At 54.9% G+C, this 26407-nt stretch overlaps 1 long non-coding RNA gene across 1 annotated transcript in view; it reads left to right on the plus strand.

Moving 5' to 3' along the window:
* Positions 1-6159: 6159 nt before the first annotated feature.
* Positions 6160-26407, plus strand: part of LOC118995028 (uncharacterized) — a 33738-nt gene continuing 13490 nt past the window's right edge. Inside the window, exons 1-2 of the long non-coding RNA XR_005068186.1 lie at positions 6160-6366; positions 14611-14721. This is a non-coding gene — a long non-coding RNA (uncharacterized LOC118995028). The remainder of the gene's footprint in view (positions 6367-14610; positions 14722-26407) is intronic.

The raw sequence follows: 26407 nt of genomic DNA on the forward strand, positions 1-26407 counted from the left end.
ATGCAACATATGTTCATTGCGGAAAGTCAGGGAAAACTGTATGTATTTTAACTGAGTTACAGATGCTCTGTCCCCACTGATGACTTTTGTTTGGTGCCTTCCCTTCAGTCACACACACGCTGCCTCACACCTGGCTCTTCCCACTTCACTTGGTGCTGCAAGGCCCTGTGTCATTAAAAGTCCTTTTCGTGGGATCATTTTCAATAGCCGTAGGGCACAGGTGCCGCTCAATTCCTCTCTACCAAGCGCCGTCCTGTGCGTCTGGGAGGCCTCACAGGGAGGCGGGGCGGCGCGAGCACCCATCTTCCTTCCAGGCCCCATCTGCTGAGTTCTGAGGCTAGCTCAGGGGTTCAGCATCCTTCTTACCTCGTCTTCAGTTGGGGAAAATGAAAGCCCATGTTGAGTGAGGCTGGGGTGGAAGGAATGTCTCTGATTTTTTTTTTTTCTTGGTGGGACCCTGGGCATTACTCTGTGCTGCCAAACACGGAGGAAGAGACAAACCTTTGCCGTTATTAGTGGTTCTTGTCGAGACGTGCTGGTGAGGGCCCGGCACTTCCTGGGATGACCGGGAGCAGGCCTGCAGCCCTACCTTCAATTGCCTGCCTTCACTGGTCCTCTCTTGGGTGAGAGTGTCACTTTATTTAATTTTTAAAAATTTCACAATGGCAAAGCTCCAGAATATTTAACCGCTCCCCCCACCCGCCCCCATCACTGCTGATTACCGGGCTGCCCGGCTAGTCTCTCCGCCTGTGAGTTCCAGTCACTGAGTTCTGTTCGCCTGAAGGCAGGGGCGTCAGACTCATTGTCACTGGGGCCACCTCAGCCTCGTGTTTGCCGCCAAAGGCACCGAATGTCACTTTAGGACTGTGTAAGTGTCACTACTCCTTAATGGTTAAGCGAGAGCTCGGCACTGGTGCTGGTAGAAAGAAGGTGCCGGGTGGATAAAACAAGGTGGAGGGCCGGCCGGATTCTGCTCTGGGCCTTGTGTTTGCCACCTGTGCCTTAAGGGATGAGCCGGCTTTGCCCACCACAAATCAAGTCGTGAAGTTCGCCCCTCGGGTCTGCCCTCAGGGGATGAAGCACCGTCCTGAGCATCTGAGCTGCTGCTGCTCACTGACCCCGCCCCCATCCTCCCTTCGGTCTGCACCGTCCCTGTCTCGGAGTCGCCAGACTGGCACTGTATCCCGTGCGGTGACGCCTGCACCTTGAGGACACCCCCGCCCCCTGCCGCTGGCCAAGGACAGTGCTGTCCCCTGAACTCCCAGCCAGTGCTCTGCCCTAGTTTCAGATGGGCCTGTGCTCTCCAACGTGGATGGAAGGCACACAAATGCTCCTGAGCCTGCTTTTTGCTTTCCCAGTGTTTTAAAAATGAAATTTTAATGAAGAAGAATGAGCTTCCATCCAGAGGCGTCACAGCCTAGGGCTGCTGCTCCGGGTGCCTGAAGGAGCCACTGCATCTGCTAAAAGAGGCTATTTCTCTCGGTAATGAAACAACCCAAACAGACCCTCTGTAATAGACCTGGTCCTCGGGGGGACAGGGGTTCGCCTGGGAAATGATGGCTTGGTGTTTCGGCCTTCGACTTGTGTTTACAAAGGGATGGCAAACTTCCTATGTATGGATGAGTGAAAAACGCAGCACCCTTGCTGGTTAACGCACAGCAGCAACATCGGGGATAAAGAGACAAAGCGGGTGAGATTCACAGTGTCTGAGGAGGAAGAGAAATAGGCTTTTTGTTTGCTCTCCCACCCTCCTAGAACGCCACCTCCTTAACAAAATCCGTGTGACTGAGTCTTTGGTTTCTAAAATAAAACAAGTTAGGGCTGCACGTAGGAGAGCCCCCGCTCAGCACTGTGCCTCCTGCCCGGGGCCTTGGAGCTCGCAGAAGAGCCGGTCACGTCCCAGACCCCCCAGGCGGCCAGGCGGCTATTCTTGTGCATGCCTCTGGGAGGCCCAGCGTCTTGTTAGTGTTCTGCTGGTGAGAGGGGTTGGGATCTGTCTGCTCAGGCCTCTGGGACCCTCTTCCTGCTTCGAAAAGAGGTTTTGTTTGGCTCCCTTTCTGGCCTCTGCGGCACCAGAGGGAGTGATTAATAGGGACCTACCTCGAGGCTTCAATAGAACAGCAGCATGAGCTGCCGGGGGCAGCCGGGCCTTTGTTCCGCAGAAAGCAGCTCTAAAGGGTGATGGGCTGCTGGCTGGGAACCCGGCCCTCTTGCCTGCCCCGCTTCGTCTTCGCCAGGCCAACCTCCTGACCCGAGCGGGTCTGGGAAGATTCTTCTGGGGGCTGCTGGGCCTGCAAAGCACTCGGGTTGGGACTGCGGCCCAGAGACCCTTGTGTTCTTTTGTGAAATCCCAAAGATAAGAGCAAAGGCGGCGGGGGCAGGGCCGGTGGAGTGTACACTTCCCAGGCTCAGACGCAGGGAGGGCTGCTCTGTGCAGGCGCCAAAGCGGCTGGGCCTCCCGGCCTCCGCGAGGGGGAGACGAATGCAGGTCTGTGAACAGGGACAAGACACTCGGTTCCCTGTCACCCTTGGCTGACTTTCGGCAGGCCGAGCAGGGCTCCCGGGAGCACGGCAGATGCTAGGGCAGGCTTGGGAAGTGAGAGGAAGGTGACAGGCACAGAGGAGTTAAACCGGGAAGGAGATCAACAGCCAGGCGGCCCACGTTAGTTCACACCACCATCATCAGTGATCAAAGACTTACGTCTCTCTGGTCTCAATGGTTTTATTCACCAAGTAAGTATCACCCAATGTTCATACCACATACTACATTTAATGACAGTAAATCGACTGGGAAACAGTGGGTTGGGAGGCAACTCAATTGGACAGATTGCAGTTCAATTTCAACCACGGGCTGGCTGTGGGTAGAGTATGTTCTATCATTTTTTGCAGAGTGGCTGCACATGCTTTTGTCAGTCAAGTTTGTAATAAATGTGTGTATGTACAAATGCACTCCTCCCGCGCCAGCTGTCACACACGGACCATCAGCCCGATGCTTAGGATAAGTACTTCCTGGATTTCCTTTATAATTTAACTACTTTAAGAGTTCCAGTTAGCTAGGTGGGACCCCAAATGTCGCTGAAGTGTGTAAACTTCCGAGGACTACTTTTCTGCAGAGCAATCGCAGTGGCAGCGCAACTGTGAGCCTTTCCGAGAAAACGGCAGAAAAGGTCAGGGTGAAAAGTCTGTTCGGTTTTTAATGTCTTTAAGCCCCTTCGGATCTTTTTAGACGCTAATGGTATAAAGTAGGAGGTGGGGGGAAAGGCAACAGCCATAATAATAACAGCCCTTGTCTCCAGCGCTTGTGGGCCCAGCAGTGTTTTCCTGCAGAATCCCATATATCTAGATTAGGTGGTAGAATAAAAAACCTGAAACCACACTCCTCATATACAACAATCCCCCTGCGCCCCGCCCCGCTCGCCATCCCTTCACATAGCAAATGCGGGCCGAGCTCTTTTCTGAGAACAGGAACTTGGACTCAGGCCGGGAGGCAGCCTGCATCCCCTGCCCAACCGGTGAGTGCGGATTCACTCGCCGTGCATCACAATCCCGCCCACGGTGCGTGCGCGTCTGGCGCTGGGACCCATGTGGGCTGCTGGAGGCCCCTTCCCCGAGGTTCCTACAGCCTCGGCAGCCCCCTCCTGTAACCTTGGCGGGTCGCCCCACCCCGTTAGGACCCCGGATCCCGCTGACGCACAGCAGTCACGAGGACGCGATCGACCCACGCCCGCATCCCGTTCAGACCGGAAGCGCTGACGCACAGCAGTCACGAGGACGCGATCGACCCACGCCCGCATCCCGTTCAGACCGGAAGACGCATCGTGACGCTTCATGCGCAGGCGCGACGTGCGGTGGGGCGCTCCCGGCGCCGTCTGGGGGCGCTGCGGCTGCTAACACTGTGGGGGAGGGGAGGCCGCCGCGCTGGGCCGGACCACGTGCATACCACGTGGCGCCCCGGCAGACCCGGACTGCGGTAGGACATCTGGGTCCGCCACGCCGCACAATCAGCAGCCGGCGAAAATGGAGGGGCAGGGTTCCCGGCCAGGGCCCCCGATGACCCCCGACCTCCGACCCTACTACCTTTAGGATTACTCCTCACCGGCGACCTCACGGTGTGTTTATAAACAGAACCCCTGGTGGGGCCAAAACCCTGGATAGCGGATTAACACCCGCAGGGAACGGAACCTTTTACAACAGACTCCTGCCGCGCATGCGCCCTGTGCTCTGCCGTGCGGCTCCTCTGGCGCCTGCGCGATTGCGCGCTTGCTGCCGGGGCAAGCAGTGCGGCCGGGAAGGGAAGGGAAGGGAAGGGAGAGGAAGGGTGGGCCAGAAGAGCGGGACTCGGGCGGTGGCTGCTGGCAGGCTTGCCTACGCCCCGGCTTGTGCTCCCCAGTGGAAGGGCGACCCTGGCAGGCTGGGATCCACGCTGGTGAAGTTGGACGGAGGTTGCGATCCTGAAGATCAAGTACTGAGCCGCTGTCTTGGGCCCACGGTGGCCCTCCACCCCTGTCCACGAGAGGCCCTTTAAACACACGAGCCCACCGTGCTCATGATGGGTGGGCAGAATGTGGCGCTTACACACAGTGGGTCCCTTCCACCTGACACCGTAGCAGAGTTCATTTTGTGCGGTGTGTGTTTTATCACAGTCCGCCGCGTGCTGCGTCACGCGTGGGCCTGGAAAACCTTGTGCAAGTGCAATAATCCACACGGAAGGAAAAGCGTTGTCTGCCTCCACTTACATGAGCCCCCCTGCAGTCTCCTTCCCATATTCTAAAGGGCCCCAGCCTCCCTTGGCCCTGTCCGTCTCACCTTGAGCCCCTCCACCCCCATGAGCTGCCTTTCGGACCTAGAGCACTCAGGCCTCTCGGACCCTCCTCCCGGTGCCTCCGACAGAAATGCTGTTCCCTCTCCTCTGCTCCTGCTGCTTCCTTTTTGGGTGTTTAGTAAATGTGTATCCAGCTTACTTCCCGCGAGGCTTGTACGGGGAGCAGGGGATACACAGGTGGCCAAACAGGGAAGGACTCTCCTCTCACGCACTTTAAATTCTGACTGAGACAGAATCTGTGAACAGAACAGCCAGTGCCAGGTGGTGCGGTGCCGTAAAAACACAGTGACGGGGACCAGGATCTCTTCTAGACCCGGTGATCCTGAAGAACTCACCGAGGGGGTGGCCACTGAGCTGACACCTACACTATAAGGAGACCACCGTGGGAGCTTGGGCGGAGGGGGGAGGGAATTTGCCGGGACAGAGAGGTGACCGGTGCACAAAGGCCTGAGGTCGGAGCCACTTGAGTGTGTCTGAGGAACAGAAAGAAAGACCAGGTGGCAGGGACATGTGAGTAAAGGAGCAGTTTAAGAAATGAGGGCAGAGAGATGGGCACTCCCATAGGCTGTGGAGCAAGTTACTCTCAAACTTACTAGTGTAAAACAGTCCAGTGTGGCTTGTAGTTCTACGGGTCGGAGGTTCGTTCAGGGCTCAGCAACACAGTTTTTGGGAGTGCCCACCTGTGGCTTCTTCAGCCTGGGGGTTGGACTTTCTGGCTGGCAAGGCTCCCGAGAGAAGCGGGCAGAAACTATATGGTCCTTTAGGGACCGATGTGTGATTCCAGGGTCCCTGACTTGGAGGCAGTTCTCTCATTGTAGCAATGTGGGAGCGTTGCCATTTCCATACATTCTCACTCCCCCTTGTTATTTTCCGTTTCTAAAATTGTATCCATCTGAGTGGGCGGGAGGTGGTGGCTGATTGCGGTTTTGATTTGCATTTCCCTGATGACTAATGACTCTGAGCATCTCTTCATGGGCTCATTGGCTGTGTGTATAGCTTCCCTGGAGAAAGAAAAATTTAATAGCTATTGTTAAAAATTCAAGTAAAACTTAACATTGATAAGTATTCTAACATAAAGCAAACTCTCAAGCTTTTATGGTTGGATCACCTCGGGTGTTTAAAACTTGCTGATCTGCAGGTCATGCCCAATACAGATGAAATCGGGGTCCCTAGAGACCCCCACGGTAGCAAGTTAAAAAAGCCCCGCAGGTAGTTTCGACGTGTGGACGGGCCGGAGGACCATCCTTTACTGCATCTGTGCATTGTCACCGGGGAACTGGTTCAAACACAGATTCTGATGCAGGAGGTCCCGGGTGGGGCCCAAGACTATTTTTAACCAGCTCCCCAGTTATGAATGAGCATCGTGAATAGCAAGTCTCTTCCAGGAGATGCTTGGGCTGATGCTGCTGGACTACATTGAGAATATCAAAGGTGGACCTGCGTAGCATTGGGCCAGCAGCCTCGGCATCTGGGATTTACTAGAAATGCAGACTCCCAGACCCCACCTGGGCCTCCTGGGTGCTTGCCAGCCACTTACCCCCGGGGTAAGCGCTGCCTTGGCCCTGTGGTCCTGTCAGCTCCTAGCTTAGGAGGTGAGCGGTGGGTGTCGCCCCTGCAAACCAAGGGAAGGCATTGGAGAGCGACTTTCTCAAATGCTCTGACCTTATTCGGATCAAATGCCCTGATAACAGGGTGGTGCTGTGTTTTCCAACCAAGTTCTCCTGGACTCGGATCCACAGGGCCCCGTGTCCTGCAGATGGCAGTGCAGGATGGGAATTGAACCAGGAGGCGCCGGAGACCAGCCTCTCCCAGACTTCTCTGTCCTGGAATCATCAGGGTTGGCCTGGGCGTCTCCCCACACTCCTACCATGAGCTCTGGTTTCCGGGGTGAATCAAGAGTGTGGGCCAGCCCAGCCACCCTCCCTGAGTTACCATCTGACGGGACAATCAAATGGACAGGTTGTGGGGGTCACATTATCAGGAGAGTATTCATTTAGNCAGGAGGCGCCGGAGACCAGCCTCTCCCAGACTTCTCTGTCCTGGAATCATCAGGGTTGGCCTGGGCGTCTCCCCACACTCCTACCATGAGCTCTGGTTTCCGGGGTGAATCAAGAGTGTGGGCCAGCACAGCCACCCTCCCTGAGTTACCATCTGACGGGACAATCAAATGGACAGGTTGTGGGGGTCACATTATCAGGAGAGTATTCATTTAGTCCTCTACTCAGCATTTATTAATTGCCTGTGAAGTCCTGCGGACACAGACCCACTGCAAAGAAAAGAAATGGCGATTCACCCAAATACGTGTGAACCAGGAGTACATGCTACCTGGGAGAGCTTCCTGGTGTTCAGGACAGATCTCAGAAGGGGTGTTGCCCTTCTCCGGGAGGTGGCGCTAAGGGGTGAACAAGTAGCTGGGCAGAGCGGGTTGGGCAGGGGGCACGCTGGGTAACTTTAAGATGTTATTAAGCAACAGCCCTGGCTGGTGTAGCTCAGTGGATTGAGCTCCGGCCTGCGAACCACATGATCGTGGTTCGATTCCCAGTCAGGGCACATGCCTGGGTTGCAGGCCAGTTCCCAGCAGGGGACGCACAGGAAGTAACCACACACTGATATTTCTCTCCTTCTCTCCTTCCCTTCCCCTCTAAAGATAAATAAATAAAATCTTTTTTAAAAAAGATGTTATTAAACAACAGAGTTATTTATGCACGTCTGTGTGAATGACAGACTTCCTTCCCATTTCCCTTTCTGCCTCGTGACAAACTAGACTTAGCCAATCAAAGCTAGAGCTTGAGGGACATTGTGTCCCTCAGAAAGTGACCCAAGCTTTTCCACAGGGATGGCCCCACACTACGGGGAAAAGCCTGCCCTCAGGGTGCTCAGCCAGAGGCCTCTGGGTGTGTTTCGTGAACAGGGTGTGGCTCTGGGTCAGGCCCTGGACGGCAAAGGGCCGCTGACTTTATTGGAAAGACCAGACGCTGCCCACAAAAAGAAAGAGAACGGTGCAGTGTGGTTTGCAAGATGGCAAATGAGAGCCAGAGGGGAGGGGACACTGTGAAAGTTCGGAGGACAGAGGCTGGGGTGCTGGGTAAAAGGGGGTGGTCTAATGGGGTGGGGTAGGAGCCAGACCGCCCCAACTTGCCCACCTCTGTACCCAAAGGGGCAAGAGGAGGAAGGGAGGCTTCCAGAGCCCATCAGACCGAAATCCAGCCATTACCTTAAATGTGCTCTTACGTTTTGCATCCTACTCCATCGGAGAGGCAGGTTTGGCATAAAACTAATGTTGTGGACTTCCGGTCAAGATGGAGGCGTAGGTAGACACACTGTGCCTCTTTGCACAACCAAAAGAAGGACAACCAAATATAAAAACAAAAAATAACCAAAACTGACAGAAAATCGAACTGTATGGAAGTCCGACATGCAAGGAGTTAAAGAAGAAACACTCACCCAGACCAGTAGGAGGGGCAGAGATGCATTGGTGGGTGGAGAGGACTCATGGCGAGGTGGCAGCTGGTGGGCCCGGGGAGGTTGCGGATTGCAGACTGGGCGGTCCCACATTCACGTGTGGATAAACCAGGAGGAACAACTGGGGAGTGAGACAGACCCCACAACCCGGGGATCCAGTGCAGTAAAATAAAGCCTTGAACCTCTGACTGAAAAAACCTGTGCGGGTTGAGGCAGCGGGATAAACTCCCAGCCTCACAGGAGAGTTCATTGGAGGGACACACAGGGTCCTAGAATGCACACAAGCCCCACCCACCGAGGAATCAGCACCAGAGGGGCCCAATTTGCTTGTGGGAAGCGGGGGAAGTAACTGAAATCTGGCAGAGAGAGGAGCAAGCTGCACTGTTCCCTCTCGGAGCCCTCCCCCACATACAGCATCACAACCCAGCAACTGGGTTGACCCACCCTGCCAAACACCTAAGGCTCCACCCCTTACTACATAGCAGGTGTGCAGCGGAAAAAATTGGCCCAAATGAAAGAACAGATCAAAGCTACAGAAAAAATACAACTAAGTGATGAAGAGATAGCCAACCTATCAGATGCACAGTTCAAAACACTGGTAATCAGGATGCTTGCAGAATTGGTTGAATTTGGTGGCTAATTAGATGAAAAAATGAAGGCTATGCTAAGTGAAATAAAAGAAAATGTACAGAGAACCCACAGTGATGGGAAGGAAAGTGGGACTCAAATCAGTGGTGTGGACCAGAACAGAATGAAGAAACAAGAAGTCAAAACAATGAGGATAGGCTTAGGAACCTCCAGGATATCTTTAAACTTTCCAGCGTCTGAATTATAGGGGTACCAGAAGGAGAAGAGGAAGAGTAAGAAACTGAAAACTTATTTGGATAAATAGTAAAGGAGAACTTCCCCAATCTGGCAAAGGAGATAGACTTCCAGGAAGTCCAGGAAATTCAGAGTCTCAAAGAATTTAGACTCAAGGAAGCACATCACAATTACATTACCCAAGATGAAAGAAAAGGAGGGAATCTTAAAAGCAGCAAGAAAAAAGGAGACAGTTACCTACAAAGGAGTTCCCATCAGACTGTCAGCTGATTTCTCAAAAGAGAATTTACAGGCAAGAAGGGGCTGGAAAGAAGTATTCCAAGTCATGAAAGGCAACGACCTACATCCAAGATCGCTTTATCCAGCAAAACTTTCATTTAGAATGGAAGGACAGATAAAGTGCTTCCCAGATAAGGTCAAGTTAAAGGAGTTCATCATCACTAAGCCCTTATTATATGAAATGCTAAAGGGGCTTATCTAAGAAAAAGAAGATCAAAAATATAAACAGTAAAGTGACAACAAGCTCAGTTATTAACAACCACACCTAAAACAAAAACAAACTAAGCAAACAACTAGAACGAGACATAATCACAGAAATGGAGATCACAAGGAGGGTTAGCAGCAGGGAGGGAGAAGGGGGAAGAGAGGGGGGAAAGGTGCAGGGAATAAGAAGCATAAATGGTAGGTACGAAATAGACAGGGGGAGGTTAAGAATAGTATAGGAAACGGAGAAGCCAAAGAACTTATATGTACGACCTATGGACATGAACCACAGGGGGAATGCGGGTGGGGGGGGCGGAAATAGGACACCTGTAATAGCGTAATCAATAACATATATTAAAAAAACTAATGTTGGAAATTGCTAGCTGAAGTTTTGGAATTTTCCCTCTCAACTCTTCAACACAGAGGCGGCAGGCATTTCAGGCACGGCACCGACCACATTCCTCAGCTGGACAAGCAGACTGGGCCGGGACGTCTTCCCTGGGGGCACCAGCCCCCCCCCCCCAACCTGGGTGCGAGCCCTGGCACGCCCTTCCCAGGCGGCCTGGGTGGGGGGTCCTTCTCCTGTTTGTGCCTGAGCTCTCTGAACAGGGAAGCCACAGGCCCCCTGTAATGTGGCTTGCTGGAGTGGGAGGGCAGGGCGAGAGGGTGGCCTTCTGCAAGCCAGGCAGAGCGCTCACAGCGGAGACAGGCTGGGGGGGGGGGATGTGGAGGGGGAGACCCAGCCTCCAGCCTCCAGCACGGGGGGGGGGGGGCGGGAAATGAAGTTAATTGTTTCGGCCGCCCGGCTGTGGTCCTCGGTCACAGCAGTCGGAGCAGACTGACCAACACAGACACAGTGGGGCTGGTGGCAGGGGGAGGGGTTGTCACCCATCACATGCCTGGCATGTCCAGGTCTGTGTGTGGTGGTTTTGTTTTTTGTTTTTTGTTTTATCTGAGAGAGGCATTTTCTGCCTGTCCTTTTCCCCAGGTCTCTCTCTCCCTTTGTAGTTGCATGTTCTCTGGCTCACTGTTTTTTTTAAAAAATATATAATTTATTTATATTTAGAGAGAGGGGAAGGGAGGGAGAAAAAGAGGAAGAGAAACATCAATGTGTGAGAGAAACAGGGATCGGTTGCCCCTCACACGCCCCCCACTGGGGACCCGGCCTGCAACCCGGGCATGTGCCCTGAGAATCAAACTGGCAACCTTTTGGTCCACAGGCCCGTGCTCAACCCACTGAGCCACACCAGCCAGAGCTCGGTTGTACGGTGAAGAGTTTGCCGAGACGGTGGGCTGCTCGGTGGGTCTGTGTGGAGGGCACTTGCAGACGCCAAGGGTCCCAGAGCTGGAAGGGGCCTCAGAGGATAATGCTGCGCCCTGTCACTCAGGGCTGGACACTGGCCTCCATGACCAGAGGTCGGTCACCTTACGGCTGCTCGACCTGCACAGTGAGGGACTTCCCGCTGCAGTGGGTCTGCCAGTCCCGTCTCTGGGGGCGTTGGATTGCTTCCGTTGTCCTTTGTCCTGAGCCAATATCTGTTTCCTTGGCTTCAAAAAGATGACACACGGGACGGGGCCCGAGGAGAGCCGCAAGGTCTCAGATCTTTCTCTGGCTCAGCGGCAACCCCATTTATCGCCACTTTGCATTTGCTCCTCAGAGCGTCTCACCCGACGGCCCTCAGCCTGTGTTTGCCTGTCATGCCCATGGGGACATCACGAGGACCTCTGCTATATGCTGGGCTGACGCCTTGGTCTTCTGCTCCCGGGAAGGGCCCTGGGCCTCCTCTGGGGCAGACGGTCTCCCAAGGACCATCCACATTGGCCGCCTTCTCCCGGGGCTCACTGGGTTTTAGATCTTTGTCCAGGTGGACATCAGGTTCTGCAGCTTCTAGAACTGGCCCTTTCTTGCTTGTTTTGCAAAGTGGGACATCTGTTCATCTCTTCTCTCTTGGCAGCTTCTGTCACAGTCACTGTCCTGCTGGCTGCTGTGGCCTCAGAGCCTGGCAACAAGAAAATGCCGGGTGACTGTATTCTCTGAGCTGAATGGACTCTAGCCCTGCAGTTTCTAACATCGGTTCTGTTGTATCTGGGACTCTCTGCTTCCCCAAACCCCCACCTGTCTCCTGCTTTCTTTGTTCTTAAATAATAGCATATTTTTTGTAACCATAAAAGTAACACCTGCTGGTTAAGGATCCTAATAATAACCAAACATAAATTATCTGTAATTCAGTGCTTGGCATTTTCTTCCCAAGTTTGTTCTAATTATTATTTGGGAGAGAGAGGAAGGGGGTAAGAGAGAGAGAGAGAGAGAGAAATATTTGTTGTTCTGCTTATTCACGCATTCATTGGTCGATTCTTGTATGTGTCCTGACTGGGGATCAAACCCACAACCTTGTCATATTGAGATGATGCTCTAGCCGATTGAGCTACCTGGCCAGGTCTCTTGCCAAGTTTCTGACTCAGCTTTCCCACCACCTGCAGGACCTCTCTGTCGGGATGTCCCTAGAACCCCTCCAGCCCCACCTGACCCCAGCCGCCCCCATCACCTGCCCTTCACACTGCTCCTGAGTCCCCGATGAGTGCATGGCACCTTCATTCGCCGGGTCACCCCAGACAGCGATCCTGTGTTACCTCCCTTTGGACCCCAACCTCCGATGAGTCACCAAGGTGCGCCCAGCGCCACTTCCTGGAGCGCTTCCCACCTTCGCCCGGCTTCCCCTTATTGTTGCTTATCTGAATTACGGCAACGGCCTTCCTAATGGCCTCCTGGTCTTTAACCTCTCCCATTGGGGCAATTTCATCTCCAATGCTCCTGAGACAACGCCACATTAGCTCCGCTCAGATATCTCAGTGACACTCCGTTGTCCTGAGACACACTCAGCGTGACACTCAGAGACCCACATCCTTGGGTCCACATCACTGTCTTTTCTCTTTTTTTTTTTTAAAAACCCCCTCTCCAGGACATACTTATTGATTTTAGAGAGTGGGGAAGAGAGGGAGAGAAACATCAGCGGGAGAGAGGGACATTGCTGGGTTGCCTTTTGCACACACCCTGTCTGGAGACTGACCCCACAACCCAGGCATGTCCCCTGACTGAGGCTCGAACCCGTGACCTTCCTGCTTGTGGGACAACACCCCACCAACTGGGCCATATCAGCCAGGGAAAATCTCTACTTTTCTCCTCCTCTTCTACTCAAATGTCGCCTCCTCTAGGAAGCCTTCTTTGTTCTTGAGGGTCAGAATGAACCTCCTTCTCTGTTCTCCCACAGTGCTTTGGTGGGGGACCTTTAACAGGTTTATCGGTCATTTCATGGTTCGTCATGTATGTATCATATTCTCTCCTCTAGATTGGGAACTCCCCCGCGCCACGGACTGCTTCCTTCATCTTAGTGGCTGGGATACAGAGATCGGACTCCATCACTGGGGAGTGGGGAGGGGCTGTAGGAGGAGGTCGCCAAGGCAACCGTAAGCGGTCCAGGACGGGATTGGCTGGGAGCTGAAGGCCTCCAGAGCACATGGAATTGTGGGCAAGAAAATACAAAATAAAAGAAGGGCTCTCTGGTTCTCTCGGGCTCGCCTCTTCCTTGAGGGTGCTGGGATGACCGTGCTGCGTGGACAAGATTCTGGATGGAAGGAACTCCGGGTGTGGCCTAGGGCCCGGCAGGGTTCTTCTCTGGGCGTTCTAGGGGGGGTGTGTTGGGAGGCAGCTGCCTGCCATTCCTGCAAAGCTGTGTAGCTTTTGTACAGAAATACGATAATTAGAAACTAACAGGGGATGCTAGGAGAGCCCAGGTGTTAGGAGTTTAGCCTTGAGTGATAGGCTTAAGCGACTGATGCAAGCGGAAAGCTGTTATTGCAAAACTGTGAGGCTTTTGAATAAAAGCTTTTTTCCTTTGCCGCCAAGCCTCTGCCTCCGGATTTTTGCCTGGAGGGCGGCGCCATGGGTGGGGGGACCCCCCACGGCTGTTCTGTAACAGCTGGCCTCTGTCCCCCTGGTTAGAGTTCAGGAGGTGCTGGCTCTTTGAGGTTTGTGGGAATAAATAACCTACTTTTAAAACAGTTCTTTTGAACTAGTTCTAGAGTCATAAGAAGTTTCAAAAATAAATGCCTAAGGAGGTCCCGAATACCCTACATCCAGGTTCCCCCAATGGGGGAGTCTTGCATAATTTGCGTATAAAACATCATCACTGGGAAATCGACGTTTGTGCAATCTGTGGACCTCCTTCAGGCTTTACCAGTCATTCCGTGTGTGTGTGTGTGTGTGTGTGTGTGTGTAGGTTTATGTACGTTTATTGAGTGTGTGGAGCTGGGTAGCAGAGCAGGCAGGACACAGAACTGATCCGCCTACACGAGGGACGATCCATCTCTTGCTGCATCCCTCCCCCAACTCCTAACTCTTGGAAACTGTAAACTGTTCTCCATCCCTATAATTTGTCACTTAAAGAATGTTATGTAGCCCTGGCTGCTGTGGGTCAGTGGACCCAGTACCAGCCTGCGATGCAAAGGGTCACCAGTTCACTTCCCAGTCAGGGCACAAGCCTGGGTTTTGGGCCAGGTCCCCAGTAGGGGGCGTGGGAGAGGCAACCACACATTGATGTTTCTCTCCTTCTCTTTCTCCCTCCCTTCCTCTCGCTCTAAAAAATAAATAAACATCTTTTAAAAATAAGGAAAATGTTACATAAACAAAACCATATAGCTGTAATATTTTTAAAAAGATGTTTATTTATTTTTAGAGTTGGGGAAGAGAGGGAAACATGGATGTGAGAGACAAACATCTACGGGCTGCCTCTTGCACACGCCCGACCAGTGACCCAACCTGCAACCCAGGCAGGTGCCCTGACCGGGAATCGAACCAGTGACCTTTTGCTTTGCAGGACGATGCCCCATCCCCTGAGCCACACCTGTCAGCGTTGCATGTAATCTTTCGAGACTGGCTGACCCCCTCCCCTACTCCACCAATTCCCTTGAGATTCGTAAAGGTTATGATGTGCACCAGCGTTCTGTTTTTTCCTGCCCAGCAGTATTCGCGGTTGGGTGTAGGAGATCCGGAGAAGGGCACTGGGCTGTCTCCAGTGTGTGGCCGTGGTGAATAAAGCCGCTGTGATGAGCCCCGGACAGGCTTTTGTGTGCGCGTAAGTTTTTATTTCTGGGCGAGTGCCCAAGAGTGTAAATCCTGGGTGGTATGATAAGGGTGCATTTGGTTTTGTAAGGAACGGCCAGTCGGTTTTCCACAGTGGCAGCACCACTTCGGATTCCCAGCAGCGTTGCGGGAGCGACCCGGCTTCTCCCCACCCTCACCAGCGCTGGGTGCTGTCAGTTTTTTGTTTACTTTAGCCACGCTGACAGGTGTGCGGCGACACCTCACTGTGGTATCCCCTGAATTTGCGTTTCTCCAGGGGCTAATGATGTTCCTAACTTTCATGTGTTAATTTGCCACCTCTGTCCCTGTGTTTTCAGTGAGATGCCTCTTTATTTCCTTTGCCCATTTTCTAATTAGACTTTTTTTTATTGCTTTAAATGATTTTATATATTTATTTTTAGACAGAGGAGAAAGGGGGGGAGAAAGAGAGAAAGAGAAACATCGATGTGCGGGAGAAACATCTATCGGTTGCCCCAATGGGGCAACCCAGGCATGTGCCCTGACCGGGAATTGAACCAGCGACCTTTTGATTCTCAGGCTGGTGCTCAGTCCACTGACCCACACCAGCCAGGGCTGGACATTTCATATAAGTGGAAGCCTACAGTATGTGTCCTTGGTGTTCGGCCTCTTTCACTTAGCATAATATTTTCAAGTTCAGCCATATTCTACAATGCATCAGCCCTCCCTTTGGTGAAGGAAGCTATTCCGGTGCACGAGTGAAGCACGTTTTGCTTGCTCATTCATCACTTGACAGGCACTGGGCTTGTCTCTACCTTGTGGTTGTTGTGAACAGTACTGCTGTGAACACCTGTGTACCAGGGTTTTTTTTTTTTGCCTGTTTTTCATCCTTTGTGTGTATGCGTAGGAGTGGGTATTGCTGGGTCATATGCTCATTCTGCCTAGAGGTGTCTGCAACCTGGATATTGTCTACTGAACTTGGCCGTGTTGGCACCCTGGTCCGGGATGTCCAGCCACCAGGGCTGTGAAAAATAAATCTGTTTCTTATAAGCCGCCCGGTTTATGGTGCTTTGTTATAGCAGCCGCAACGAAGACAGTGTTGTCTGTTCTTGAACTTGATCTAAATAGAATCGCCCCATACACACACTTTCACACCTGGCTTCTTCGCTCAGCAAAGAACCTGTGAAATCCACTCGTGTTGTTGGAGCCCTGGCTGGTGCCTCTGCCCTGCTGTGCCGTGTTCCACCACTAGGGCGCGCCACCCACTGCTCACGCCACCTGCTGGGGAAGGGCATTGGGTCCTTGTATCGATGTTCTGACCTGTCTGTCCTAGGGTGGCTTCCTGCTCTTGTTCCTCTTGGGAAGGAGTGGACTTTCCGGGGTCTGCGTGAATTTGGCTGTAGCAGCACCGCCCGCATGTCCTTCTAAAGGACCTGTGCCAGGCGGTGCTCCCATGCAAGGAGAGAGGGTTGGGGTAGCCCGACCTGGAATCACATTGTCGTTTTTCTTTGCATCATGCCTCGAAGCACCTTTCCATAGGCTTGTTCCCCACTTAATATTATCCACGAATTACACTATCACCCTGAGAGGTGGCATTCTTGTGTCCACTGGACAGGTGGGACCTTCGGAGGACAGAGGGGCCCAGGTGCCCAGGGGAGGGTGAGCCTCGGTGAGTGGCGGATCCGGGTCTGCTCCCGTTACAGACCGAGAGCTGTGACCCGTGGTCCTGGAGAGAAGCCTGGGCGCTGAGGGAGGACCTCCTGGTCTCCCCAGTGCCTGGAGCCGCCTTGGCCAATGGAACTCAGATTAGCACTCCTTCAAGCTTGATCCCACAGGGGTGACGAGGGCATTTTGGAGAAGGCTGTGTCCTTGGTGGCGCAGTGCTTCTCTTAGCCACCACCGGTGTTTGTACGGGAAGCATGTGCTGAGTCCCAGGCCGGGGAGGGACGGCGGACTGGCTGGCGGGAACAGGCCTGTGTATCCAACGAAAACATTATAACTTGAGTAATGGCAAATCCTGGAAGCGATTACCGCCGCTTGCAAGCTTGTTGCAAGCCACTTGCTGGGTCGGCAGAAACCTGATCCGCAGGCATGTGTGTGGGAGGCGGGAGGGCCGGCCACGTCCCGGGTCAGGTTTCGAAATCTCCAAGATGCTAGAATCCATTTTACCCTCTGTTTTAGGTCAGGGTCCCCAGAAGCAAACCCTGAGGGGAAGATCTGTGAACAGGTCATTTAGGAAGGTGCGTCCCAGGGATTTCTGCCAAGGAGACCAGGGAGCTAAGTTAGGGTGGGTGACTTTTTTTTTGTAAGTGCCCCGGAGGGCTGGTCCAGACTCAGGTGAAAAAGCTGGGCTTCCATATTCTCACAGCTGCTGGGCATTGGCCCAGGGCTCACGTGGGGACCCACACCCCAGGGCCCTCTCTGTTTCAGCCCCCTTAGGCAAAGGAGTGCTGCCGTGGGAAGCAAATGATGCCGGAGCTGAGGCAGCCGAAGGAAGTGTGGGGCCTGGGAGGAGCTCCCATGTGATTATATGACTCACGGCTGCCCCTCTGGGATACGGGTGATGGGGGCTTACACAATATTTTTCAATGAGTGGTCACTGTATGTGTAAAAATATTGCATACACCCACTCCCTCTGGACCAGAGGTTGAGGCCACTGAAATGCTGACATGGCTGGGCGGCAAATGTTGGCAGGTCTACTTCCCTTGTTGGGGAGGAGCTGGCCGTCTCTGACGGTGGCCAAGGGGACCCATCGTCGGGCCCGCCAAACCTCGTGATGAGGGACTGCAGTGTCAGAACTGGTCAGTTGGAGGGGGTTCGGAGACCCAGTGGGGTGGCCCCAGGGCAAGTAGGGTTGACATTGCTCCCGGATTTTGCACGGGCCATACCTCCTGGGCAGGGGGACACAGTTTCTCTCTACAAAACATTGCCTCACACAAATATTTAAGGACAAACATCAGCACACACAATATTTCTCTATGAGATATTGCCATCTGAGATACTTCTGTATAAAATTCACACCCCATACCTGCCTCACAAGGAGACCTTTTGTTCCCAGCTAAATGCAGGGGACAGGTGGTGACAGGCTATACTGCTAAAGAGGCCGTCTGCGTCACCAGGGCCAGCCAGCCTGCTCCTGGTGGCGAGCCTGCCCCTTGTACGTCCGTCGGCGGCCTGTCTGCCTGGCCAACCCCTGGCTGACTGTTCTGGTTCGCATGTTTGGAGGGGACATGTGGGTGAACATTTGCATGTACAATATTTGTCTTATGAAGTGTTGCCATACCCAAATAGATGGGGGGCAAACACGGGCACATGCACTATTTCTCTGAGAAATATGGCTGTACCCCTGTATTTGTAGGGACCTACAGGGATGTATGCAATATTTCTCTATGAAATATTGTCATACGCCCATGTTTAGGGAGGGCAAACAGGGGTGTATGGCAGTATTTCTCTAGGAACATGGGGGTACGACAATATTTCACAGAGAAATATTGCACACGCCAATGTGTGTCCTGCAGACATCGGGGTGTGGCAATATTTCATAGAGAGATATTTGCTCACGCCAATGTTTCCCCCTCCAGACTTTGGGGCGCAGCAATATTTCATGGACTTTGACCTGATGGCTTTTCCAGCTGGGGGCGTCTCCGTTTTGAAATCGGCGGGGGTGGGGGCAGTGGGGTGGGGGCAGTGGGTGGCTGCCCATTTTGTGGGAATCACAAATCAGTCTCGCCAAGCTGCAGCGTGCTGATCAATAGTCACACGATGGGCTGGAAACTTACAGCATTTTCGTTTCCTCCAGAACACAGGCCAGCAATGCTTTGGAATCGCAGGTGCCCACCCTCTGGCAGCGGCAGCCAGAGCGAGGAGTCCGTGTCGCCGAGTCTGGGACGCTACACTGCGGACAGGCGGATCCAGGGAGGCTGGTTTTCCTCGGAGACCACGCCCTGCCTGCCAGGCCAGTTGGTTCTGGAGGGAACGTCTCACCAGGAGGGGGCAGCGCACACCCTGGTCGCTCTCTCTCCCTTCTCCTTCGAAGCCCCGCCCTACGCAGAGCACGCGCAGACGCTGCGACGTGACGTTGCCGAGGAGCGTGCACCACGGAGAAGCTCAGTTTTCGCACAGTGACCCCTTGCACGGGACCTCCGCCCAGGTGGAGCGCCATACCGCCGTGGACCCTTGTCACCCCCCGCGAGCCCTTAATGGCAGTGGCCACCCCTCTGACGCCTCCGGTTAGTGTTGCCTGCCGTCCACGCTTCGTCCAGTAAAGTCACGCGGATGTTTTCCTCTCGTGGGGCTCCGTCTTCGACCAGGTTCCTGCACATCGCGGGCACGGGGTGCGGTTGGTTCGTTCGCGCTGCTGTCTAGTGTTCGCCGCGTGGACGGGCCCAGGGAGTCACCTCCCGAGGCTACCCACGGCCTGCGTGGGGGTGTTCGAGAGCCAGTTTCTCCGCACATACGTGCACTACGCGCTGGGGGGTGTACGCCTCGTGGGGTTGCTGGGTCATGGGTGTGTGCGGGTTCGGCTCGATGACGCGCGCCGCCAGAGAGTTTCCACGGTGGGAGTTTCCAAGTGACACGCCTCTCACCTGTGAGCTGGTCTCGGGCCTCTGTCACTCCGCCAACACTCGGTATTCGGGACTCTCACTCAGTCCTTTCAGCATCCTCCACCCTCGAGCTGCCCCCGGTGCACACAACAGTTTCGTGGGAATAAGGAAAAGGTCACCTTAAGACACTTAACGTGGGGTGGAAGTTTCCGTGACACACGGGGACTTTGCCGGAGTATGACACGCTACTGCCCTCTGCTGGGAAACCATTGACGTTCACGGTGCATGACTCCGCTACACATCTCCGGAGTGCCTGAGGTGTGGCGCCCTTGGGCAGTGCACACCCTGGACAGATGGCCAGCGCCAAATGCGGAGACTCTGGCCACTCTCCCTGGCCCAGGTGCACGGGAGGGGAGGGTGAGGACTAGGCAGAGGGGTCCCAAGGAACGCTCATGGATTGGTGGCCACAGGGCTGAATCTGGTCTGTTTTACTTTACCCAGAGTCTAAAAAATGAAATAGGCCGATAATTTTTAAAATTCGGTTTTTAAAAATCTAAATAGTATGGAAAAATCAGAGAAACTAGAGGAATGGAGCCCACACCCCCAACCTGCCAAATAGGGGCTGGTCTGCATGTGCCCCCAGTTATCCTCAGTCTCCACCGTGCCCTATTGCCCTACAGGCACAAAGACTTGGTCACCAGCAGGGGGAAAACCAACATATCAAGCAAAGCCCAGAGTCCTTCCCCGGGAATCCTCACTCATTTATGACAATGGCCTTGCTGCCCTAGGCATATATGTCTGTGATCACTGGTCTTGCCTTTGATGGTCATTAGATTGTGAGATAAAATGACTCCCATCTTCTTTGTGCGGGAGTGATAAACCCCACCTGACAAGGCTTCTATGGAACGATAGGGTCATAAGGCTGGGTTGGTGCTTCATGCACTGGTGGCTAGGGAGTGGTGGAGCTGGGAGAACATGGCAGGCGGGGCTGGGGTGGGCAGGCGAGGGTGGGCGGTGGGTGGGCGGTGGGTGGGCAGGCCGCATCTAGGACCGGCTCAGGAAGGATCTGGTATTCCAGGGATCGGGGCTGGGGTGGCAACCCAGCAAGTTAATGGGGGGCTGAATTGAAAATTCTAAATCTTTATGTTACATAGTTCCAAATGAGTGTGTTGATTAGTTCAAGAATTTTTCACATATCTATATATAGGATATTTTATTTTTGCACCAGTGAGTAGAACAACTGACTTCGACCTGTCTTTTTCATTTGGTTAGATGTGAACCAGCATAGTATTACCTGGGTTTAAGCACCTACCGCATGCCAGGTGCTGAATCATCGTCTTTAATTCTCACTAAAGTGCACTGTATCATTAGCTTCGTTCTGTAGACTTATTTTACAGATAAGTGGACTTACCCCTAAAGCAGTTAAAACATTTGTTCCCAGTCTCCCCGAGGGTGGGATGGAGGCCAGGTCCCCCCAGTGTCAGGGCTCAGGCTTTAGACACCCCTTTGGCTAAGATGCTGTCTGACTCGGAAGCAGAACCTCTTCGCTGGTGGCTTCAGAGGAAGCGCAGGCCGGGGGCCGTGCCCCGTAACAACTGCAAACCCGTTGGTATGAGACCCCTGCACGCGGAGCGTCTTTGTCGCCAATGCAGGTCTTTTTGATCTTGGACACCAGGAGCTGAGAGACCCTACAGGCTAAAACCACTGGCATGTCCCCATCTCCTCCTTGTAGGGCCTCTGGGTGACCGGGCTCTTTGCACACGGTCACATGGACCATGGTCCATCAGCGGTGGACCAACATGGGACCCTGGGCCCTGACTCACAGGTTCTCTCCACCCCACGTGGTGTCAGAGTTCCTGAGCCCAGTGGACATCATAGTGCGCTGCCCTGGACACAGAACCAGCCACTTCCTGGAGATGCTGTTCTCAGACAGATTGGCGGGTGGTGGCAGCCTTACCCAAGTGTGGTTTTTCCGTGTGGTCCTCCTGCTCGGGGCCTTGCTTCGTCTCTGATTCCAGCCTCCACATGGAAGCAGCCCCACCCGTGCCCTTGCCCTTGCCCTTGCCCTTGCCCTTGCCCTTGCCCCTGCCAGGGGTGGCCAGACCTTTGTGCTCGACTCACAGGGCACGGTAAGGATCACAGGACACTGGGTTGGAGAAGGTTTGGGAAAACGGTGACACAGAGCCTCACAGTCACCGGCGGGAGGGCGGGACAGAAGGGAGGCGTTGCAGCTTTCCCACGGGAGGCGGCCGGGTGCCGGGTGTCTCCTCACTGACTTTGCAGGCTCCCCGCTGGCGGCCACCAAGGACAGGGAGGGCTTGAGCTGCTGGTGTACGGAGCCTCTGCCGCAGACATCTGCTGGCTAAATTAAATCAAAGCCTTCCTCAGGCCGACAGGACCTGAGTATTTGCATGTGGTAGTGGCCTTCTGTGAGGATGAGAACTTCCCCCCCAAGAAGACAGAGAGGCACCCTTGTAGCTGCTGCAGCTCACGGGGTGGGAGGTGGGGGCTGAGCCTCGGGAGGGAAGGGCAAAGGGCGCAGGGGACAGGTGGGGACAAGTCATGACCAGCTGGCTGGGGGCATCCACGCCCTTCCTCTTTGAGAAATCGTCCAGTGAACGCATCCTGTCTTCTGGGAGGACCCAGCCCCCCAGGCGCCAAGTGTGGGCAGAGAGCGAAGCCACCCAAGGGACCGAGGACTGTGTGGCCTAGATGTGGGGACAGTCGGTGCTGCTTATAGGTGGGTGTCAGCGAATTTTCTGAACATGAGAGAACTTTGGCACCAGGCCTTAGAGGGTGTGTAAGATTTTCCCGATGAGTTGAAGAAAGGGTAGGTGTTTACGGTGGAGGAAAGTCCAGAAGGTTCCATCAACCCCTGAAGCTCTGTGTCCACCTCTCTCTCGCAGCCAGCCCGACATCTACCACCCTCTGTCTCGGCAGTCCTGTCCTGGTGACCAAGCCCAGTGGACATAGGTGAGGGGCCGGGAAGAAGGCGTGACGGAGGCTCAGGTATGTGGGGGGAAGGGCACAGAGAAGGGGCAGATGAACTCAGCCCTGCAGCTCCCATCATCCTGGCGTGAGGGCCTGGCTGCCTCACCGGGGTGAGGAGTCTGGGGATGCGGTGAACACCAGGGTGTCTGAGTGGATGAAAGATGGGATATCGCTGTTGGAGACCCGGAGGGAGCTTGTCTCCAGGTCCTGTCGCCACCTGTCAGCTGCTGTCCTCACAGAGGTGGAGGGCAGGGGAGGGAGTGGGGCACCCACCAATGCAGGTGTGTGTGTCCGGGCAGGTGCAGGTGACCAGCAATGAGAAAACGAGGCGCGGGGCCACGTTGGGGGACTTTCTGGGTCCGGTGGGGAGAGCAGGGTGGGCCGCTGACTCTCCCACGCACCTGTCTGCAGCCTCTCTCGTTTCCTGTTGAAATCCACTGGGAGCGCAGGGTCCAGCTGACCCTGCCCTGGCGCCAACTCACGCCCTGATATTCCGCCCCAGGCAGCAGCTCCCGCCCTGGGAGGTCTGGTTTCCCCGCTGCAGCGCTGGAAGGAGAAAACCGCCCTGGCATCCGGCGGTCCCTCTGAAGGGGTCACTCCCCATTTTCCTGACACCTCACCACCAGGAAGATGGGGTGGTGAGTGTCCACCTTTGTGAGGCTCTAGGACGAGCGGGGAAGCTCAGGTGAAGAACAGAGGACACGGACCTGGAAGGGCCCGGGCTGTGCTGTCCCCGAGGGGCCTGCATCCCGGGGGGTGCTGATGCCCCGACTGCAAAGCTGGAGGAACGTCCGGTGTGCTGCCTTCGGGCGGCTAACTCGGAGAAGTGGGGACAGAAAGCAGCCCCCTGGCAGCGCCTCCCCAGGGACAGCACACTCCTGGCTCGGGGTGCGGCCGGGACCTGCCCGGGAAGGCGGGGACATGCGGGCGTGGAGAGGAGGTGGCCCCTCAGGGATGAGGACCGGTCACTGGAGGGCATGGCCCAGCTCCCTCCTGGGCAGCAGGCTCTGGCCCTGTCCCGTCCCGTCCACCTGCTGCTCGGGCCCAGGGGTGTGTGTTGAGGGGGTAGGCTCCGTGTTAGGGGTGCACCTGCTTGGACTTGGCCTGGAGGGGAGCAGGTTCAAGGGTGTTTCCCATACTCACCCGGACAGGCAGGTCATGGACAGGATTGGACGGTTTCCAGTCACTGAAAGGGGAAGCCCCAGGTTTGATTTCTGGCTCCACTGGCCTCTAGGGCCCACACTCCTGGGAGTTGGTGACCCCTCACGGTGGGGCACTTGGGTAGTGGTGGTAGAGGTCCCTCTGAAGAGCCGTGCACATCCTGGTGGAGGCGGTGGGGCCATGGCAGGGCTGCTGGGACAGGACCGGTGCTCCGCCCCCAGCCCTTGGTCCTAGTTACAGGCGTGGCGGGTCCCTCTCCTGGCCCTGTGCGCTTGGCCTCTGGCAGCGGGCACCTACGGCCTCTGCAGAGGGCCCTGCCTTCGCTGGGCTCTGACCCCATCACTGCCTGCAGCTTCCACCCACCAGGAGTCCTCGATGGGCCCTCCCACCCTCGGCCTGCCCATGCCGGCCCTTCACCTCCCTGTGACCACACGATCCTCACGTTCCTCAGGACCCTGCTCCTTTTTCCTGATCTCTTCTCCCCCCCTTGGTGATCCTGGCTGCATTCTGAGCAGAGGACTGTCCGTCTGGAGATCTGTCCATAGCAGCTCCTGGGACCACTCTCTGAGAGCCTGCCGTGCCCAAGTCCCCTCCAGGACACCTTCCGCCCTGTCCGCCTGGGCCCAGGCTTTCTCCTGTGTCCCTGTCACACCTGCCCATCACTCACTTGTGCCTAGGGCCCCACCCACACACCGGCCCCTTCCAGGCAGGTCTCGCTGACACATCTTTCTCAGCTGTCGGGTGCCCTCCTACCCCCCACAGCAGAGAGTTAGGCAGGTGTCCAGGGGGCCGGGCGGGTTGAAAATCCACAGTCGAGGCAGAGCTGCCCCTTGGGGCCGCGTTCCAACCAGGTCAGGCCACACTGCGTCCAAGTGATGAACTGGCGGACCCCCCGAAGCCGCTTTCTGGGAAGGAGGCCCAGCGACAGCTCTTCGCCTGCGGGTGCCCGTTACGATCCATCCCTTTCGTTTTAACCGCTTTTCAGAGCAGCGTGATTTAATGTAGAAAAGCTTCCAGTTCAGTTTAAAACAGATTGTTCAGTTTATATATAATTCAAATCACCAAACCAAAAAGTACTTTCCACAGATCTGAGAGCCCCGTGCCCGCGTCCGAGACAAAGACAGGTGTGCCTCCCCGTCTCCTGGCTCCGGGGGATGGGTCCCTTCTCCTCCTAATTGCACATGGTTCGTGCGGGGTCCAAAGGGTTGGGGAAAAACAACCACCCACGGAAAACAAAAAGATTAAATCTCTCTCCTGCATCCTGCTCCAGGGAGATAAATAACCACGGCTAATATTTTATAATAATCTTGTGGTTTTAAAAATATGTATATACCCACACAGGCATAAATTACAGACACTTACAGACACTGTTCATGATGTATGGGTGACCATAAAATTACACAGTTGTGTAAAATCACAAAGTGCATGAATTTACGAAATTAGTGGCATACTCATCAGCATAATTGGGTCTCCTTTTTTTCCCCCTCTCTGCATTATTTGAGGAATTTTCTCACAAAATGCCCTTCCTCAACATAGGTTGTTACCGCTCTGTCTGTGGAATGAATTGTCCCCCCTTTTTTTTGTGCACGGGGACATTTTTCTCATGCATTCTTTCTATCCTGGGCCTGTTCCCAGCTCTTGTCGCGTTGAGCTCTCATAGCAACTGCTAATTGTGTTGGAGGCACGGCCGACGGAGGCTTGGAGACGCCTCGTGTCTGCCACCTGGAATTAGGATTCCTGCGTGGGTCCCCGGGCGTTAACACTCTCTCGCCGCACCCCGGCCACCTCCCACACGCTGATCAATTAGAATTCTCTGAAGTTATCTCTAAGGGCATTTGCACTTCTAAAAGGATCTTTTAATAAGATTGAAGAGCCTGAGCCACCGCTTCCCGACGACTCCAGTACGTGCTTTCCAGGCGTGTGAATTCCAGGGACTCACCAAGGCCGTGTGTCCCAGGAGGACCCCGGGCGGAGGGGCAGGTTCTCCGTGGGCCGAGCAGCCTCTGGTGTCTGCGGCCGGCTCGACTGCCCTTTCGTTTCACTCTGCTGTCTGTCTGCTTTCCTTTTCAGATCGATTTCCTTATGTTTTTAATTAATTTAGAGCTGAATTAGTTGGATGCAAGGGTGTGCCACGGTTCCAAAGGGTCTCTCGGGATGGAGACAAATGGAGGCCCAACCTCATAAAATTCAGCCCGGCCCAGTGGCCGAGCCCAAGGCCCCTCCACAAGAGAGCAGTGAGGGGGCGCGGGCCGGGCATCCCAGCAGACACGCCATTGCCGACCCCCGGCCCGGAAAACCCGAGCTTGATCCAAGGTGAAGTTCTGGTGGTGGCCGTCTTTGTCGTCCTGTTCAGACGGGCCTCTCTCTGTCCCCGGGGCCTCTCCCACGAGACTCCCCACTCCCGTTTTGGGGTTCCATTGTATAAGCACCTCCAACCTAACAACCCCCCTGCAGGCCCCTCCTCCTAAAGCCATCATCGCTGGGGGTCAGGGTTTCGGCGTGGGGGGGTCGGGGGCCCCATCCAGCCGGCAGCTAGGGCACCTTTCCTTCCCGCATGTGTGCGTGGCCACCCAGTCATGGAGGCGCCTGAAGGAAATGCTGTCACGGAACCCGTCTCTGCTCTTTGGGGACAGCTGCGGGGCTCGCCGGCCTACCGCCGAGAAGCGGGACTCCCCATGCGAGGGGGGTGGGGAAGGAAAGGGGCTGCTAACCAAAGGCTTTGCACATTCAGGATGATGGCGGATCTCCACTGTTGAGTCCCATTCCCTTTAACCCCCCCAACACACGGTCCTGCCCACCCCCCTTTGCCACGTCAGGCCAGTCTCAGAACACGCCCAGCGGGTCTCGTCTTCCGCACTCCAGTTCTTCATCCAAAACCACATGACACCCTTTACACACGAGACCTCGGGGCAGGTTGGGGGGGCGCCCTTTGACATCCTTTCAACCTGCGTGTCTGCTACCCGGTGGCGGGTCCTCAGTGGGGCCGACGTAGCCCGGACCCTCACTACAGGCCGCAAGGCGCAG

The sequence above is a fragment of the Sturnira hondurensis genome, unplaced genomic scaffold, assembly GCF_014824575.4.
Source record: "Sturnira hondurensis isolate 20B ecotype Veracruz unplaced genomic scaffold, ASM1482457v3 Scaffold0009733, whole genome shotgun sequence".
In the NCBI taxonomy this organism is placed as follows: domain Eukaryota; kingdom Metazoa; phylum Chordata; class Mammalia; order Chiroptera; family Phyllostomidae; genus Sturnira; species Sturnira hondurensis.